Source organism: Carlito syrichta, unplaced genomic scaffold, assembly GCF_000164805.1.
Source record: "Carlito syrichta isolate Samal-C Ts95f unplaced genomic scaffold, Tarsius_syrichta-2.0.1 Scaffold314149, whole genome shotgun sequence".
Taxonomy (NCBI): domain Eukaryota; kingdom Metazoa; phylum Chordata; class Mammalia; order Primates; family Tarsiidae; genus Carlito; species Carlito syrichta.
This window is the reverse complement of record NW_007258245.1, coordinates 138,110-155,228: the sequence shown is the minus strand read 5'-3', so window position 1 is coordinate 155,228 and position 17,119 is coordinate 138,110.

Sequence of the window (17,119 nt, the reverse complement as noted above, 5' to 3'; positions counted from 1 at the left end):
TAAGAAAAAAATCTATTTTAAGCAGTATATTCACAAGGAGGACATACATTACTTAACTTAGTGCCTTTGAAATTGACTGAATTTATGACACTAATACAGATTATGGATTGTAAAAGAGACTGCTGATTGGCCCTCCCAAATCCATTCTTTCTCTCTTCTCTCATAATAGCATCCCCAATTTTTAGCTGGACACAAGACTGACTGAATTAATCTTTTCTAATGCTTTTACAGCTAATTGTGACTGTCTGGCAAAGTTTCAACCAATAAAATGCCTAAAGTTGTGTGTGCAACTCCTTAAAGGAAAGTGTGCCTGGTCTATTTCCCCCCTCCTTCCAGCTGGTGGGAATACATGAATAACAGGAATATATGAAGATATTTTGGACCATGATGCCAACTTGAAAAAGGAGGTTATATATGGTGGCAGTGAGAAAACCTAGGTCTCTCACTATGTGGACATTCTTTACCACATAGTTTCTCATGTGAGAGAGTAACAGATCCCCATCTGTGTAGGACACTTCCATCCTGCCTTTCCTGCCATACCAGTCCTGAGGAGATTATTGGTGATTCTCAAAGTTTATAAGATACCAAATAAATATATATTTTTAAATGTATGGGTTCCTTCTGTAGACCACAGAGCTTTTGGGAATGACATAGGCCAACAAAAATGTAACATACATTGACAGAACATATCCCAAAAATATGCAGAAAGGAGAAAAGCTATACTAGTGAATGTGAAGGAGCTGACATGTATGAATGGGATGGGATGCATAGATGGAGCTCCAGTGGAGGCTGTCTTTGGGAAGAGTGAGCCCTCGAGCCCTGCACCAGGGCCTGTGTGAACTTTAGAGACTCATGAAGCCCATGGGCAGACTGGTCGTCTCATCTCAGTATCAACTCCAAAATAACTATGCATACAATGCAATATATATATACTTCTACATGCATAACTATGCATTGGTTTTCAAAATATTTTAATGTAAGCCTATGTAAATTTAAACAATCAAAATGTAGTCGGCATGTATTTTTCTCATGGGGAGTATTTTTCACATTTTCTGAAATGTCAGTGCTCATGGCCCCAAGGTTTCTGGAATGCTGGCCTACCCATCTCCTTCTTGTCAGATGGTAACACAAATTCTCTAATTCCGCTACTGTTAGTAATGTCATAATTACCTACCCTGGGCCCAGGGTTCTGCTTGTCTGCATGTTGGGGTGATGAGTTGAGATTCCAGGACAGAGACTGTTGGGTCACAGCACAGGAGCATCCTTGTGACAAAGTTCAGTCTGAAAACCCCATGGTGTCTGGATGCTGTGGGTCCAGGAAGCAGTGAGGAGTGGGAGAAGCCCCATCCTGCAGTATGCGTCACTTAGAGCTGTGGTTCCTAACTTGTTTGACATCAAGGAGCTGTTTCATGGAAGACAATTTTTCCAGAGACCAGGGTGGAGGAGGGTGGTTTGGGGATGATTTAAGCTCATTACATTTATTGTGCACTGTATTTCTATTATTATTACATTGTAATATATGAGAATCTAATGCTGCTACTGAACTGAGCAGAGCTCAAGTGGTGATGTGAGTGATGAGGAAGGGCTGTAAAGACAGATGAAGCTTCCTTTGCTAGCCCACTGCTCACCTCCTGCTGTGCAACCCAGTTCCTAACAGACCATGGATTGGTACCAGTCCACAGTCCGGGGGTTGAGTACCCCCGACTTAGAGAGCTGGTCTGGTGTTCCCTGCACCCTGCCTCCTCCTAAGTGCCCTGTGCCCATGACAGGAAGAGGAAGGTGGTCCTGCCTTTTTCATGCTGGCTTTTGCTGTACTTTCTTCTCGATGTCTCATCTGCCAAAACCTGGACACTCAGACTTCCTCCTCTTGCCCTCTCCTCTCCTTCCTCTTGCCCCCTCCTCTCCTCCTCATTCTTCTTTTATTTCCTCTCCTCTTCTTCTACTTTCCCTCTCCTCTCCCTCTCGCCTTCTCTCCCTCCTTTCTCCACCTATCTTCTGATATCATCCCCTCTCCCGGTTTTCTCTTCTCCTTTCCACTCCTCCCCTTCCTGCTCTTTCTCTCTTCCTCCCCTAACCTGGGTAAGCCCCTTGCCTTTCTCGGGGTAGACACTGAAACTTCTCAGAGTGGAGTCCAGAAGTGGCAGGGTTGACAAACAGCAGCCTCCACAATCCCACATCTTGGCGGGACCTGCCTCAGCTCCAGCACCTGATCTTCATGTTTCCTAACCGTCTCTCTAGCTTTGAGTTCCTCTATCTTACTTGTTCTTCCTTCCCTCCTCGCAGCAGACAGAATTGCCATCATGGAATACCAACTTGATTGCCCCTCTTCTGTGCACAACTCTCAGGGCTCCATGATCCCCAGATGCACCTAGGACCTGGACCAGACACCCCTCCCTTGCCCTGTGTTGTCTTTGTGATAGATGATTTTTCTATGGACAGGGGTGTAGGGGATGTCTTGGAATGATTCAAATGCATTACACTTATTGTACACTGTATTTCTATTATTACACTGTAATGTATGAAAATTTAATGCCATTGCTAATCTGACAGGAGATGGAGATGCACAGGAGGTGCTAGCTTCCTGTGTTCTCTGTCTGGCTGACCCCAATCACTTTAGAAGTGGGGGATTTGTTACCCTTGTCCTCAGTCCTGCTGAGTTAATTCTGGAAGGCAACCTAGAGAGGGTAAGACCACAGCTTAGAGTTAGACCTGCTGGAGACCAGCATGGTGTGTGCTGAGCAGCACAACCTTGGGGAGTTATTCAATCTCTCTGACCTGAACGTTCCTCCTCTGAGAAGTGGGATGCAAGTTCTCACCTCCTGGAGAGGGAAAAGGGTGATGGTAAACACAGCCCGGGACACACAGGCACTTAGCAAGGCTGGATGTGAATACTGGATAGGTGTTTGTTCCCTTCCTTCCTCAATCTTGTCTCTCTTCCTAGACCTTGAATTTTGTATTCATCGGGGATATTATTATTATTATTATTAATTTTTTCAGTATAGGCACAAATGGAATAAAACAAGTAAAGTTGGTTTGGATTTTTTTGCAAACTTTCCCATGTGTCACATTCTTATTTTGTTCAAGAAAATTAGGAAATCTGTTGCTTTCTTTTTTCCTGTCTTACTTCTCTTATCCTCTTTTTTAAACCTACATCAGAGCACCCTACTAGATACTAAAATAATTATGATTGTTTCCCAAAACCAGAGCTCAGAAAACAGCACCAACCTATGACCTGCAAGGGTCAGCCAGGACGAACCATCACACTGACATTCTACCCAAGGAGAGTCCCTCCTCCACAGCTCCCCAGGATAATAAGAAACAGAGGCCTGTTGTTCCTGACAGTTCCTTTGCTCAAGTCTAAGAGGCAATATGGACCCAAGGGATATTTTTGGTAAGTAGGGCTGAGTTTAATACATTCTCAATGTTAGCACATTGTAATGCCAGAATGCTTAAAAATACTCTGGTTGAGATGTGTTCTTGACAAACAGAGGAATTAATGTCCTGTGATTAAGTTACTCTCCCTAGGTTATTAATTTCTCAAGTGTTTCTTAAACATGTGGTAAGACTCTCTCTGAGAGGATGCATAACAGAAAGAGGTGAAATGCCCGGGTTCAAGTCCTGGCCATTGAACTGTGTGATAAGCAAGTTATGAAACCTCTCTGTGTCTCAGTCTGTTCATGTTTTTGCAATGTAAATTTAAAGTATACAACACAGTACTATGAAAGACACATTGCAAAAATATTAGCACTGGTCACCACAACATATCCATCATTTCAAACAGCTACCTTTTTTTGTGGTAAGAGCAACTAAAATCTATCTTGGAAAAATTTTAGTACACAATGCAATACTGTATTATTAACTATAGTCTTCATGCTGGACTTTATTTTTTTAGAAAGCAAGATTTATTGAGAGGACAGAAAAAGCTCCCATAGTGCGAAGGGACCCAAGGGGGTTTCTCTTCATGCTGTACTTTAGATCTCTAGATTTATTTATCCTATATAAATGCAACTTTGTGACTTTTGACTTACATTTCCCCAAATCCATGTGTCCACCCCTGGCAAATTGTTCTGCTTCTATGTATTCAACTTTTTAAAAAATTCCACTCTAAGAGAGACCATACAGTATTATTTTGTGTGTGTAGCTTATTTCACTTAACATAAGTCTTCCAGATTCATCCATGCTATCACAAATAACTGTATCTCCTTTTTTAAGACTGAATAATATTTCGTTCTCTCTCTACACCACATTTTCTTTACTCAGTCATTCCTAGACAGACATTTAGGTTTTTTCAATTTCTTGGTTATTATGAATAATTTTGCAATGAATGTGGGAGTGTAGACATCTATCTCTGTGTCTACACAGTGCTGATTGTATTCCCTTTGAGTATATATGTATAAGAGGGGTTGCTGGGTCATATGATAGTTCTATTTTTAAATTTTTGAGAAACATCTATACTGCTCTCCATAATAGCTGTACCAGGCTCAGTCAATTCATTTCTAACATGAGGATAAATTAGTAGCTAATTCCTAGTCTCAAATGAGTTACTGCTTAGGCAACATCTAAAGCAAAGTCAATACACAGAGATGCTTCAACAATGCACACATACAGTTAATCCTTAAGCAGCACAGGGTTAAGGATGCCAACCCACAAGAAGTCAAAAATACATGTATAACTTTTGACTCTCCCAAAACTTGACTACTAATAGCCTACAATTGACTGGAAGGAAGTCTTACTAATAACATAAGCAATCAGTTAACATTTATTTTGTATGTTATACATAATACATGCTGCATTCTTATAATAAAGTAAGCATATCATTATTATGAAAATGTTATTATTATTATTATTATATTATTATGAAAATCATAAGAAAATATATTTACAATCCATTCAGTGGAAGTGGATCATCATAAAGGTCTTTATCTTCACCTTCATCATGTTGAATATGCTAAGTAGGAAGAGAAAGAGGAGGGGTTGGTCTTGGTGTCTCAGATGACAGAGGCGGAAGAAAATCCACATATAAGTGAACCTATGCAGTTCAAACTCATGCTGCTTAAGGGGGTCAATTTAATTATTAATAGTAGGTAAAGCATCAGCTTTACAAATGGAGAATGGTGCATTCATGCAGGGTTATGCTAATTGCTTTGAGGAAACCTGGTTCCCTGTAGACTATGCCTAGGAGGAATTGGGGGTAGGTGAATCTGTTATTTATTGTGACTATTATGTGGCCGACAAGCTTCACATATCATATCACTCAATCCTGACAACCCCCGTGTAGGTTGGTAGAGCTATCTCCATTTTAAAGCTGAAGGACTTGGCCCTGAGGAGTTCAGTATCTCACCAAGGTCAAGTAATTAATACATGAGGAAGCCTGAATACATGTTCTTTCTGGGTCACCAAACTCTGGCCTGGCATGCAGAAAATCTGCTTGTCAAAATGCAGGTGTGGTCTTAGAGCACCCTGCTGCAATTGATCTGAAAGGGTATGTGCTTGCCTGCTGCATACTTTCTGCATTAAAAAAAAAACCTGACACACCCATACGCTGAAAAGATCTTTGGGTCCGCATCTCATTCTGATAATTCTCCAGGAGCAAGCCCTGAGCAAAAGAGTGAAGGACAAGTAGTTGGGCAATACACAGAGCAGAGAGGGAGTGAGTAAGTGGGAAGAGGAAGGGACAGCAGCCAAGCAAGAGGGAAATGTTGGATCAGTTTCCATAGTAAACTGCTGGAGGGAAGGAGTGTTGGAAGATGCATGCTTCAGAATTGTCCCTGCCAAGGGCAGGAACCAGGATCTTTTTTTTGTTTTTGAGTTGGAGTCTCACTCTGTCGCCCAGACTGGAGTGCAGTGACCGCTCCCGGCCACCACAGCCTCGACCTGCTGGGCTCCAGTGATCCTTCTGCCTCAGCCTTCCAAGTAGCTGGAACTACAGTTGTGTGCTACCATGCCTGGCTTATTTTTTGATTTATTGTAGAGATGAGGTCTCGCCAAGTTGCCCAGGCGGGTCTTGAACCCGCGGGCTCAGGTAATTCACACACCTCAGGCTCCCAAAGGTGCAGGATTACAGGCTGAGCCACCGAGCCCGGCTGGAACCAGGATCTTTACACCTCCATTACCATCAACTCCAGGCTCTGGGAGATAGGGTGTGTTAGTCCCTAGCACTTCTGGCTTGCCAAGACATAAGAAATTGGTTCTGTAGTCTTAGGGCATACTCTGCCCAGAAAGACCTAGATGGTGGTTGTCTGGAGTCAGCCTCGTAGGCACAGCTATCTTAAGGAACCCCAAGGGTGGATGGTGGAGCCCCTACTCGGTCTGCTGTGTGAAAGCACAAAGCATGCTCCTGAGCAGGGAGGAAATGCCCAGGCCAGTTCCGTAGAAGAGGTTAGGGAATGAAAGCTTGATAGAAGGGGACACTTGAGGCCCAGCCTCGGAAGGACAGAGAATGAGAAGTGCAAAGATGATTGTTGCTTCCTGGAATTTGGTTAATTAATGTTTTGTTTTTTGTTTTTCTTAATCAAAAGCAAGGGTCTTCAAAAAGCAAGGTCTTGAAGATCTGTATCTTATCAATGACGTCTGTCACTGCAGAGAAATGTCTCAAAGCTGGGCTGATTCCAGAGAGCATGTTCTGCCTCCAAATCATTGTCTACCATGTGGGATCCTTGAGGCCCAGTGCTAAGATGCTGGTGGCAGGATTGAGACAAGTCATCTCTTACCTCTGGGACTTGCTTTACTGATTCATAATGTAGGGATTCAAGTGTTGTGCAGCACTAAGCCCTATGATCCCAGGAGTGCTCCCTCTTTTGCGAAGTCTCCGCGGCAGCATCTTACCATGACCATGGGACCGTCTGATACCAAGTCATCAGCTTGCTGCGTGCTTCTCCTCTCCCTCATCCTTCCAGGTTTGTCTCTGTAACTTCAGAACAAAGCACAAACCCTGGTATATAGTAGGGTGCATAGGGAACAAATTCTGCAAGTATGCTCGCCCACAGAACGCAGGCATTTGCACCTTTCTGTGGTTGTTTCACACAGTCAGTCTCCCCTTTTGGAGACTGTGCTGCCTAAAGACACAGACAGCATATCCTACCCCGGGGACCTAGGTGGATTCACGGCTGGCCTAGGGCAGAGTTGGGAAGGCTCTTCATAAATTTCCCACCTCTCATCTTGGGTAGCCCTTTATGGTCAGCCATTAGAAGTCAGGCACCATGAGAACTTCCCTTGGGGAACAACTCATCTAAGATTTGAAGACAGGAACACATGGCTGCCACACACTTAAACATCACTTGTTGCAGCCATGACTCAGTTGTGTCCTGGGCTTTCTGATTTTCCAAAAACTGAATGACTGGTTCATATTTCCTAGAGCGTTTTGGTGTTGCCTGCTGCTTTACAGGACTAATGAACCATTTGACTCATAAACTCAGTCTTTAGTCTTAATTCATGGAGCCCCCAGCCATGTGAAACTGCTGAATCAGAAGTCATGTGATGTGGAAAGTCCAGGACACAAGGAAGCTTCAACTTCCGCTTGCCCTTGGTTATTTCCAGCACTGGGGCTTCAGCTCCAAATTGATCTCCTTGTTTCAGGACCTCTTGGGCCTTTGTCCCTGTGGTTTCCATTCCTTTTGGCCAGGGTTCAGAAGGTAAACAGAAGGACTACAATCTTCCCAGAGTCTTCTCTGTCACTGAAACACCTTCAAATAAAACATGAGAGTTTCAAGGGCATCTTGTACTTCACCATACCACCTGTGCATCTAAGTTATGTGGTGAATACAGAGGAGATATTCTGTCTTTTATGAGGTGTTGCATAGATCTTACCCAAATACATCGGGTGCGTCTTCTTGTGCTACGAGGGGACAAGATAATGGTGGACTAGATGTTACACATACATTCAGGTTAGTGGTGGCCCACGTGGGGGCACATGCTGTTTTTCAATCTTGTCCCTGAGATCTCCATGACTGTGTGTGGAGAGTTGTGTGGAAAGTTGAGCCTGAGCCTTGCTCCTAGTTCTTATTAAATGCCACACTCTGATTTTGGGGAGGAGACCTTGACCTTGAGCACAATCCTGTTTGCAGACTTGCTATTTTTACAAGGTTCACTCTATTCTTAGTTACCTTTAAAAATAAAATTTGCCACAGCTTTTTCTTCCCCTGTAACATTTCCGCCACCACCAAAGATCTTATAATGAACTGTGCATTCAATTACAGGAAGGAAGAAACCAGGCAGGGGGTGAGGACCAGCCATAAACACTGCCATGAAAAAACTGCTGATGAAAGATTTACACTTTGACAGGAGGGGGGTGTCACTAGGGAGGAGAAATCTGTGACCTCGGAATGCATATGAATACATCCAGCTTGTTGTCAACCCTGATGGTTTTGGTAAAAATGGCTCCCAAAAAGAAAAAACCTTTTTCTTTCTTCTTTTTTTTTTTTTTTTAAATTGGAGTCTCACTCTGTCACCCAGACTGGAATGCAGTGGTCACTCCCGGCCACTGCAGCCTCAACCTGCGATCCTCCGGCGATCCTTCTGCCTCAGCCTTCCAAGTAACTGGAACTACAGGCGAGTGGTACCATGCCCAGTTAATTTTTGATTTATTGTGGAGATGAGGTCTCACCAAGTTGCCCAGGCGGGTCTCAAACCTGCAGGCTCAGGCAATCCACTCACCTCAGCCTCCCAAAGGCACAGGATTACAGGCTGAGCCACCGAGCCTGGCTGAAAAGACCTATTTCTAAGGAGAATACACCTATTCTTACCCTAGCTTTATGGAGGCAACTCTCAGGCTATGCATGAGGGAATTAAAAAACAACACACATACACACAATCTACCCCGACTCCTTGGTAGGTCGGGCTAAATCCATGAAAAACTAACAGGGAGGGCTTTCTGCTGCACTGCAGGGGTCCAGCGGGCAGCCCAGCCCAAGACTGGCTTACCCAGAGTCATCTTTCAGCAATTCCCATCTTAGCCAATTTTTCATTGTGTCCTGTGGCATCATTTTGCAATTAGGAGGACAGCTTCTAATTACTTCTTTTAATCATTAAGGTGATTCCTTGGCCAAATTAGTTATCTTTTCTGAATCTCATTTTCCTCATTAAAAAAAAAAAAAATAAAGCTGGGCTCGGTGACTCAGCCTGTAATCCCGCGCCTTGGGAGGCTGAGGTGAGTGGATTGCCTGAGCCCACAGGTTCGAGACCCGCCTGGGCAACTTGGTGAGACCTCATCTCTACAATAAATCAAAAAATTAGCTGGGCGTGGTAGCGTGCGCCTGTAGTTCCAGCTACTTGGAAGGCTGAGGCGGAAGGATCGCTGGAGCCCAGCAGGTTGAGGTTGCGGTGGCCAGGAGCGGCCACTGCACTCCAGTCTGGGTGACAGAGTGAGATTCCAACTCAAAAAAACATGGTAATCCTTGCCCTGCCAGCACCACTCATTTGTTCATGCATTTATTCATTCATTTGTTCACTGTTGCTGGCTGAGTTTCCTTGAAAGCAGAGTCAGATTGAGCAAAGGGAGAGCTGAGCTGGCCGTAGGCCCAGTGACTGTCTCGGTTGAACCCAAGGAGTGGCTGATGAAGGCTGTGTGTTAGCAGTACTCTTGGAAGCTGGTAACACACCCTTTCTTGAAGGGTATCTGGGTGCACATCAGAGGGCCTGCCCCACCTATGCACATTTTTAGTCTTTTGTCAAGGGCTTCACAGAGCTCCTACTGAGGAGCCAAGCAGGATGAAGGCTGTGTGGAGAAGGCAGCAGTGACCCAGACTTGGTCCCAGCCCACTTGGGGCATGTCATCTTATGGTGGACAGGTGAAAAGCACTCCTATGTGAGTGCAGTGAAGGTGATGCCGAACCTGCAGCATGCAGGGTGGTAAGTGTTCTATTTCACTTCCATGGGTAGCCATATGTTACCTCCATCAGGGCACTGGAGGGGGTGACATGGTTATCCTTAGAAGACAATGCTATATTTTGGGTGGCAAAATAGAGGTGTTTACTGAGGACAGATGGGCAGCAGGTAGGTTAGGCAGGTAGGGACTGGTGCTGAGAGAGAGTCCCAGGTTCTAAAGACAAGCACAAAGGAGGCCACCCAGGAGCTGAGCACCATCTCTCAATTCACAAGTGGGCTTGGAACTTCAGGAGGGTGAACACCAACCCTGATCCTCAGATGGCCCAAGGTGACCTCAGATGAATCAGAAAGCAGAACAACCAGAGGAAGGAATAGGCAGAGATGATGGGCCTGTAAGGATGATACCAACAGGAAGAAGGACTATTGGCATCTTAGACTGCTCCACCCTGTGTGACACTGTGTGCAGAGTCTCACAGCCATCTCATCTCCTTTTGTCCTCACTGCAGCTCCAAGGGTGCTGTGCTGGATGCACATTCCAGACAAAGAACCCGAGATGAGAGGAGTCCCAGGTCTCAAGGCTACAAAGCAAGGTACTCATGGCTTCATACCATGGTGGGCTCACTTCAGCCTGTGCCTTAGGGGTTCCACATGGGAAGAGAGGATCACAACATGTTCTGAGTTGTTCTCACAGTCTAGGATTATAAGTTACATGAACATGGGTCACCTTGCAGAGGAAGTCAGCCGGTGCCTTCTATTGTCCATATCAGGAGACCTTTTGTGTATTTCAAAGCATAGTTATGTGTCTGGGTCCCAGAAGGTTGTTCTGTCTTCTAGTACTTTGTCCCGATGTGGGAGCCACATGTTGCTCCCATGCTGCGGTTTCCTCCAGCTTGGCGGACACTTTGCTTGTTGCCTCAAAGTATTTGAACTTCTCTCTGCCAGAATGTGTTCTGGGGGGAGGGGGGCAGAGTGTGAGGGAGTGCACAGTGCAAGGGAGGCTGCAGATAGAAGAGGCAGGAAGGCAGATGAGAAGGAGAGAGTGTTAATAGCACTGCCCTGAGGGGAGGAAGCTGAGCAGCTGATGGGGCCTACGAAACAAAATGTACAATCACGACGCCTGGAACAATGAAAAGGCATCAAAGGGAATGGGGCAAAGGCCAGATGTGAAAAGTCTGCGTCTGTGTATCCCAGGCTTTAGTGCAACTGGCTCCATTGGCCTCGGCTGCCCCAAGGATCAGCCATGTAAAAGGAATGGAGAGGCCTCTAGAATGGTTCTTTCTGGGCTTACGGCTCACGTGCTTATCCCTTTTGCTTCTCCACTTTAACAGCCCCCTTTCTGCACCCCCAACAGCCTGGACCCCAGGGCTGCGAAATGGTCAGGCTGTGCTGATTCACTGAGGCCAGGCCCTGCTCAGGAGGCAACGTGTCCCACTTCTGTGTCCTGTAGTAACTGTTCAGGAGAGCTCTGGGGAGATTATGGGGGCTGCGTGCTGAGCACAAACATCATGAGGGCTCTGGAGACATTTGTACATTCATGGGTCACTGTGTCCACCTCTGCCCAGGCAGCTAAGTCCTTACCACTTCTCCCTTGGTGACATGGCTAAGCCACTGACTGACAGGTAAAGTCTGGGAGGAAGGAGATTTCATGTTGCTCTGACCTGACAGATGCTGTTGGAGACCTGAGATTGGTCTGGAGAGGATAGTGGACAGAGGACAGTCCTGACAATGGGCCAGGACATTTCTCCTCACATCCTGGGATGAGTAAAGTCCTATACCAGGGCCTAGCCAGACCCTCCCAGGGGCTGCTTAGGTGCCAGGTTGGCCAAGGCAATGCCTGGCAGGACAGAGCCTGCCCAGCCCCCAGTGAGTGGGAGAAACAGTGGGACCCACTTGGGACAAAGTGCCAGAGTCCTGTGTGTTTTGAACTGCCTGGGCCAGGCTGTGTCTCTCTCTTCACAGCCACCCTCATGCCCCAAGGGTAGAGAGCCAGTAGCCAGGACAGAAGCAAGCCTATTCATTAGCTCACCACCTTTGCTCAGTTTCCCTGGTAGTTTTGCTAGGCCCACATGGGAGGTTGGCCTAGTACATCCTTTGCTGTCTGCCTTCTTGAGGACTGCAAGCCTCTACATTTTATTATCTCGGCATCAAAAAATAAGTGAGACACAGTTCTGCTTGTTTCTTCTGTGGGAGAAAAAGTGATCAGAAAACAGAGTGATGCAGCAGCACTATTTTGCATTTGGGCAGCTCTGCCAACTTCCTGTTTGTGGTCATCAAAGGAGGTTTGTGGAGAGGAGGGTCTGCAGCCTGAATGTCTGGGTGGGACAGAGGACTGGGGCCTGGGGTGGGGGTAGAGGGAGGAAAGGCAGAGAAGCTGGTGATGGGGGTCTGAGAGGTCTCTCTTATAAGCCCTGAGTGGCCCATGGAGAGTAAGAAGGCAGCGTGAAGCCGCCCCATAAGCCACGTGTGTCTATGTGTGCTTCTGTGTATCTGTGTGTCTGTGTGTTTCTGAATATTTGTGTGTCTGAGTGCATCTATGTGCATGGATCTGTGTATAGTGTATTTGTGTGTGTTTATGTGTTTGGGTGTATGTGTGGAGATCTGGGTGTGTCTGTGTGTGTGTCTCTGTGTGTCTGTGTGTGTGTCTGTGTGTGTATCTCTATATGTCTGCATGTGTGTGTGTCTGTGTGTGTCTGTATGTGTGGTTATGTGTTTCTCTGTGAGTGTGTCTGTCTGTGTGAAGGGGTGCAGGAACATGTTTAATGCAATGTGTGAGGACCTTTGGAATTCCAAGGCGGGGACTGTCACATACAGTAGTCTTGCACTGCGTCTTCCAGTCTGGCTCTGGGCCAGAGTGAGCCATGTAGTCCCCTGCAGGAGAGTCGGAAGTGGCAATGCCAGGACCTAGGATCAGAAGTCCCAGGTGGCACTTCTGCCTCATTCTGTTGGTCAAGGAAGGCATGAAGTCAGCCGGGGTTCATAGGGAAGGGAGGAATAGACCTCACATCTTGGGGGAAATACCTGTGAATATGGGTATGTCAGGTGATTGATGGTGGTTATCTTAGAGTTGGTATCCCAGCAGAGCTGCTTCCACCCCCTGTGTGTTCTATATGCATTAGTGCTAAATATCATGGCATCTGAGAATGAAGTTACTTTTATTTCCATTATTATAGATGATTAAATGGGGCTCACAGGTCTTGATATCCAGCCCAAGACCACCCAGTTGTAAATAACCTCACCAGAACCAGAGTACTCACTACGCTCACAAATCTGATTCCTAAGCCCAAGTGTCTTATGCTATGTCCCTGAGAGGCTTGTACCACTATACAATAATTTCTCCCTTTAAGATAGAGCAGTTGAGCTGTTTTGAGAAATTTGGTACGTGACATGGATTTCTGAGACATGATCCGAGATTTAAGATTGGAAGCCCCTCGGTGAGTCTTCCATTTTGTAAAAATGGCAGTCAAGAAACTTTCAGTGGACATTCCTTTCATGATATGTAGAGGTTTTGAACAGAATTGGGTGGCAGGCTGTGACTGTAAAGAAGTGCAGCCAGATTGGCTGAGGGTAGGATGGCACAGTATTGATTGACCACAGGAAGAGGTCTTGAAGATGATCTAATTCAACGTCATCATCTTAAAGTGAGGAATCTGAAGTCTGATTATCAACATTTCTTCTAAGCTCCCCAAACTCATCTGAAATGAGAAGATAAGAGACTTGGGAGAAGAGAAAAGGAAAAGCAATCTTTATCATGAGCTTTTTATGTCAGGTCCTCCTTCCACCCCAACACGGGTCCTACTTAATGGATAGCTTCTCAGAGAATGAGACCTGTGACCCTGGGTTCTGCCATGATTTGTCTGTCTGCTCCACAGCCTCAGCCATGAGGCCACTTTCCCCTGGGGGAGAGCCTTATTTTTCTCCATAACTACCCCTGGTCATGAACCCCTCCCCATCCCTGCACCCATCAGACTTATAAAATGCCAGGAAAAATCAGTAACAACAAACCAAATCAAAATATGATCCCTCCTACCAACACCTAGTGAACAGGGCAGGGAAGTGTTTTCTAATGCTGTGGATCTAGGTTGGGAAATATAATTTTTAATTTACTTATGCAAAGACATGGCTTGCAAAAAGGAAATCCACACGAGATTGAATGTTTGCTTCATTATGGATGTGCCTGGGTGTCAGTAAAGCGATGCCTCAGAATTGGCCCTCCTGGGGTGTGTGCGTATGTTTGTCTGTATATAGGGGATTTCCCTGTGGACACCCTGTCATCGCTCACCGGCAGTTCTCAGCTACAATGAAGAAAGAACAATTGTCCTTGTCCTGGGCGTGACTATTTCCTTTAGACCTCCTCAATGATCAGAAGTCTGTCTTTTCCTTTGTTTCCTTTGGGTTGTGTTCTCAAAATTCATCTGTTGAAGCCCTAACTCCCAGGATTCCAAAATGTGACTGTATTGGGGATAGGGTCTTTGAAGAGGTGATTAAGGTAAATTAAGTTCTTAGTGTGCTCTGATCTTATATATTGGTGCCCTTATAGGGAGAGGAGATTGGGACACAAACACAGACACAGACAGAGGAGTAACCATTTGAGGACACAGGGAGAAGGTCTGCAAGCCAAGGAGATCTCAAGACAAGCTAACCTAGCTGGCACCTGGATTTTCAATTTCTTGACCACTGGAGTGGTAAGATGATAAATTTCTGTTGTTTAAACCACTGGGTCTATGTGTCTGTGGCATTTATTATGGCAGCCCTGTGGAAGTGTGGATCAGAGCCTTACCCAAGCAAGACTCCAGGTCTGCCTCATGACCAGTCCTCACTAGCAATGTCTCCACCCCTGCCACTTTAGGAACACAGGGGCACCTATGGGACTACTTTTGTATCCCTCCTAACCTTTAGAAGGTACTGAACTTCAGTCCTGAGCCTGTTAATACCAAAAGGTTTGTGCCGAATAAACCCCATTTATTTGCCTCCAGGGGGTTCCTTGCCATGGGGCCTAGCTAAGGTGCCCTGGCAGGGAGACACATGTCAATGTGTCAGAAGCTGGGTAGTGGATGGGTTGATTCTTCCCTGGGGCTACCACAAGGAGTGTCCAGAGCAGGTATGGAGTTTCTGTCAGCCTCCCAGTCTGTGCCTGTGTGATGCTGTCTCAGCCTGAAGGCCTCCAGAAGAAGGGCCTGCCTTAAACTTGCGTGTATGTTCCCTGCCTTGGAACCATGCACAGACTGGCTTTTGCCTGGAAATAGCTGCACAGTTAATGGCGGGAGATTCACCGGAATGAGAAGAAGCCAGTATTCGTCCTGAAGCCTAAAGATATCTCCAGTAGCAGAAGAGGAGGAAGGCTGCCTAAGGCCAACATTCCACTGAAGAACAGAGCCTGAGGCCTGTGGCTGCGAACCACGTGTTCAGTCTCCAAGACGACTCTTTATAAAGGACATCAGCCCAACTGGGAGACCCTCACCATCCACATATTTCTGCCCAGGGAGGCAGCCTAGGTTGCTCCAATTTCAGTAAAAGAAAATCTCACTATGTTCGCTCTTTTCTTCAGATTCAGTTCACAGAGGCAACTGAGGTTTGCTCCAGGTGCCCTCCAAATTCCCTGCATTCTTCAGTGAGGGCTCATGGGGGACTTCCTTCCACCATAAGAAGCAAACCCATGGGAATTCTGGGCCCAGAAGGAGGAACTTGCTAGAAATCTAGCAACCTTCAGCAAAGGCTTAAATAAATGAATGGGTGGCAGATGCATGACTGGTTACCAAGGGCAACCATGATATTTTGGGGACATCTTTGCTTGGCAAATGTGGCTTCTAGGGAGAGAACAAAACCTGATGTCAGGGCCCTGGGGGGAAGATAGTAGCCCCTGGTTGGAGGATCTGAGCATAGGCCACAGCCTCGGAATCCATCCCAGCCCCACTCAGCCTTGGGTCCTGCTCAGAGCTGGGCTCTACAAAGCCTGGTTATGGCCCAGAGAAGTAGAAGTAGATGACAGCGCTCATCAGATGGATGGAGTTTGCAACCAGTCTTGGTCACATTGTGGTTGACCTTGGATTAAGCCTTTCTTGAGCCTCACAGTTGTCTTTTCTGAGCAAAGGTGACATAATAAATATCTTCCATGCCAAAAAAGTGGCTGCCATTTTTCCTGGAGGCCACAATTGATGATACCACAGGCCAGGCTGGTAGCATCAGACCATGGATGGGGGTGAGGAAGTCATTCAAGTGCCTCAGGAAGTCATGCCTCCTCTGGCTTCCCTTGTGTCTGAGCATCCCTGAGGAGCAAGGAACAGCATTCCAAAGTGAGGCATCAGGACATATCACTCACTCATTGATTCATTTCACCCACTGGTATAGATTGAGCACTAACTGTATGCCACCCTGGCCCTTGGGGGCCATGTGTCAGAAGGAGAGACAGACCTGCCTCCTGCTCGAATCCTGGTTCTGGAATGTCCTGGGGCCTTTCGCGTCTGTCTCTGTGGAGTAGATACACCCTGGGGCTGCTGCACCAGTCCATGCGAGGGTGCCAGGAGCATGGGAGCAAAGCTGCAGATGAGCCAGGCAGATCAGAGCCTGCAGGGAAAGCCTCCCTCAGGATGAGATCCAGCCATGACCCATTCCTCATCACACCTGCCTTCATGGAGATCAAGTCCAAGCCCTTCAGATTTTCGACTGCAAGGAATGGCTCTTGCTGACCCTCTGATGAAGGGCTGTACTATGGAGTCTGGGGGCTTCCACAGCTGTGCACCAGGAACACCACAGAGAGAGAGTGGCAGAGTTCCATGGGGCACCCAGCAGACAAGAGCATCTGATGGACAAGCACCCTCAGGAGAGATGACCTGGCCCAGATATAGAAAGACATGGGGGAGATTAGGGCAAAGTGCCATTGTGAGAGAGATCCTAGCCTTAGGAAGAGCCCACTTGTGGAGGCACCTTCTTTCTGTACCACTCTGATGGCCTCTCTATCTGTCCCAGGACCCTAGATGCTGCCACTGCCACCGTTCCCTTGTCTCTTGACACTACTGGTTGTCTCAGTCTCTCTCAGGATGAGATCTAGCTATGACCCAGCCCCCAACACACCTGTCTCCATGGAGGTCAAGTCCAAGCCCTTCAGACTTTTAACCGCAAGGAACGACTCCTGCTGCCTCTCCGATGAAGGGCTGCACTATGGAGTCTGGGGGCTTCCATGGTGATTCCCAGAGGGGTATAAAAGCCGAGGAGGGTGTGGGAAAATCAGACCATGGCCAAACTTTGACCAAGGAGTCACAGAATCAGGTATGAGGCTTCTGATGATTCACCCTCCCCTCAC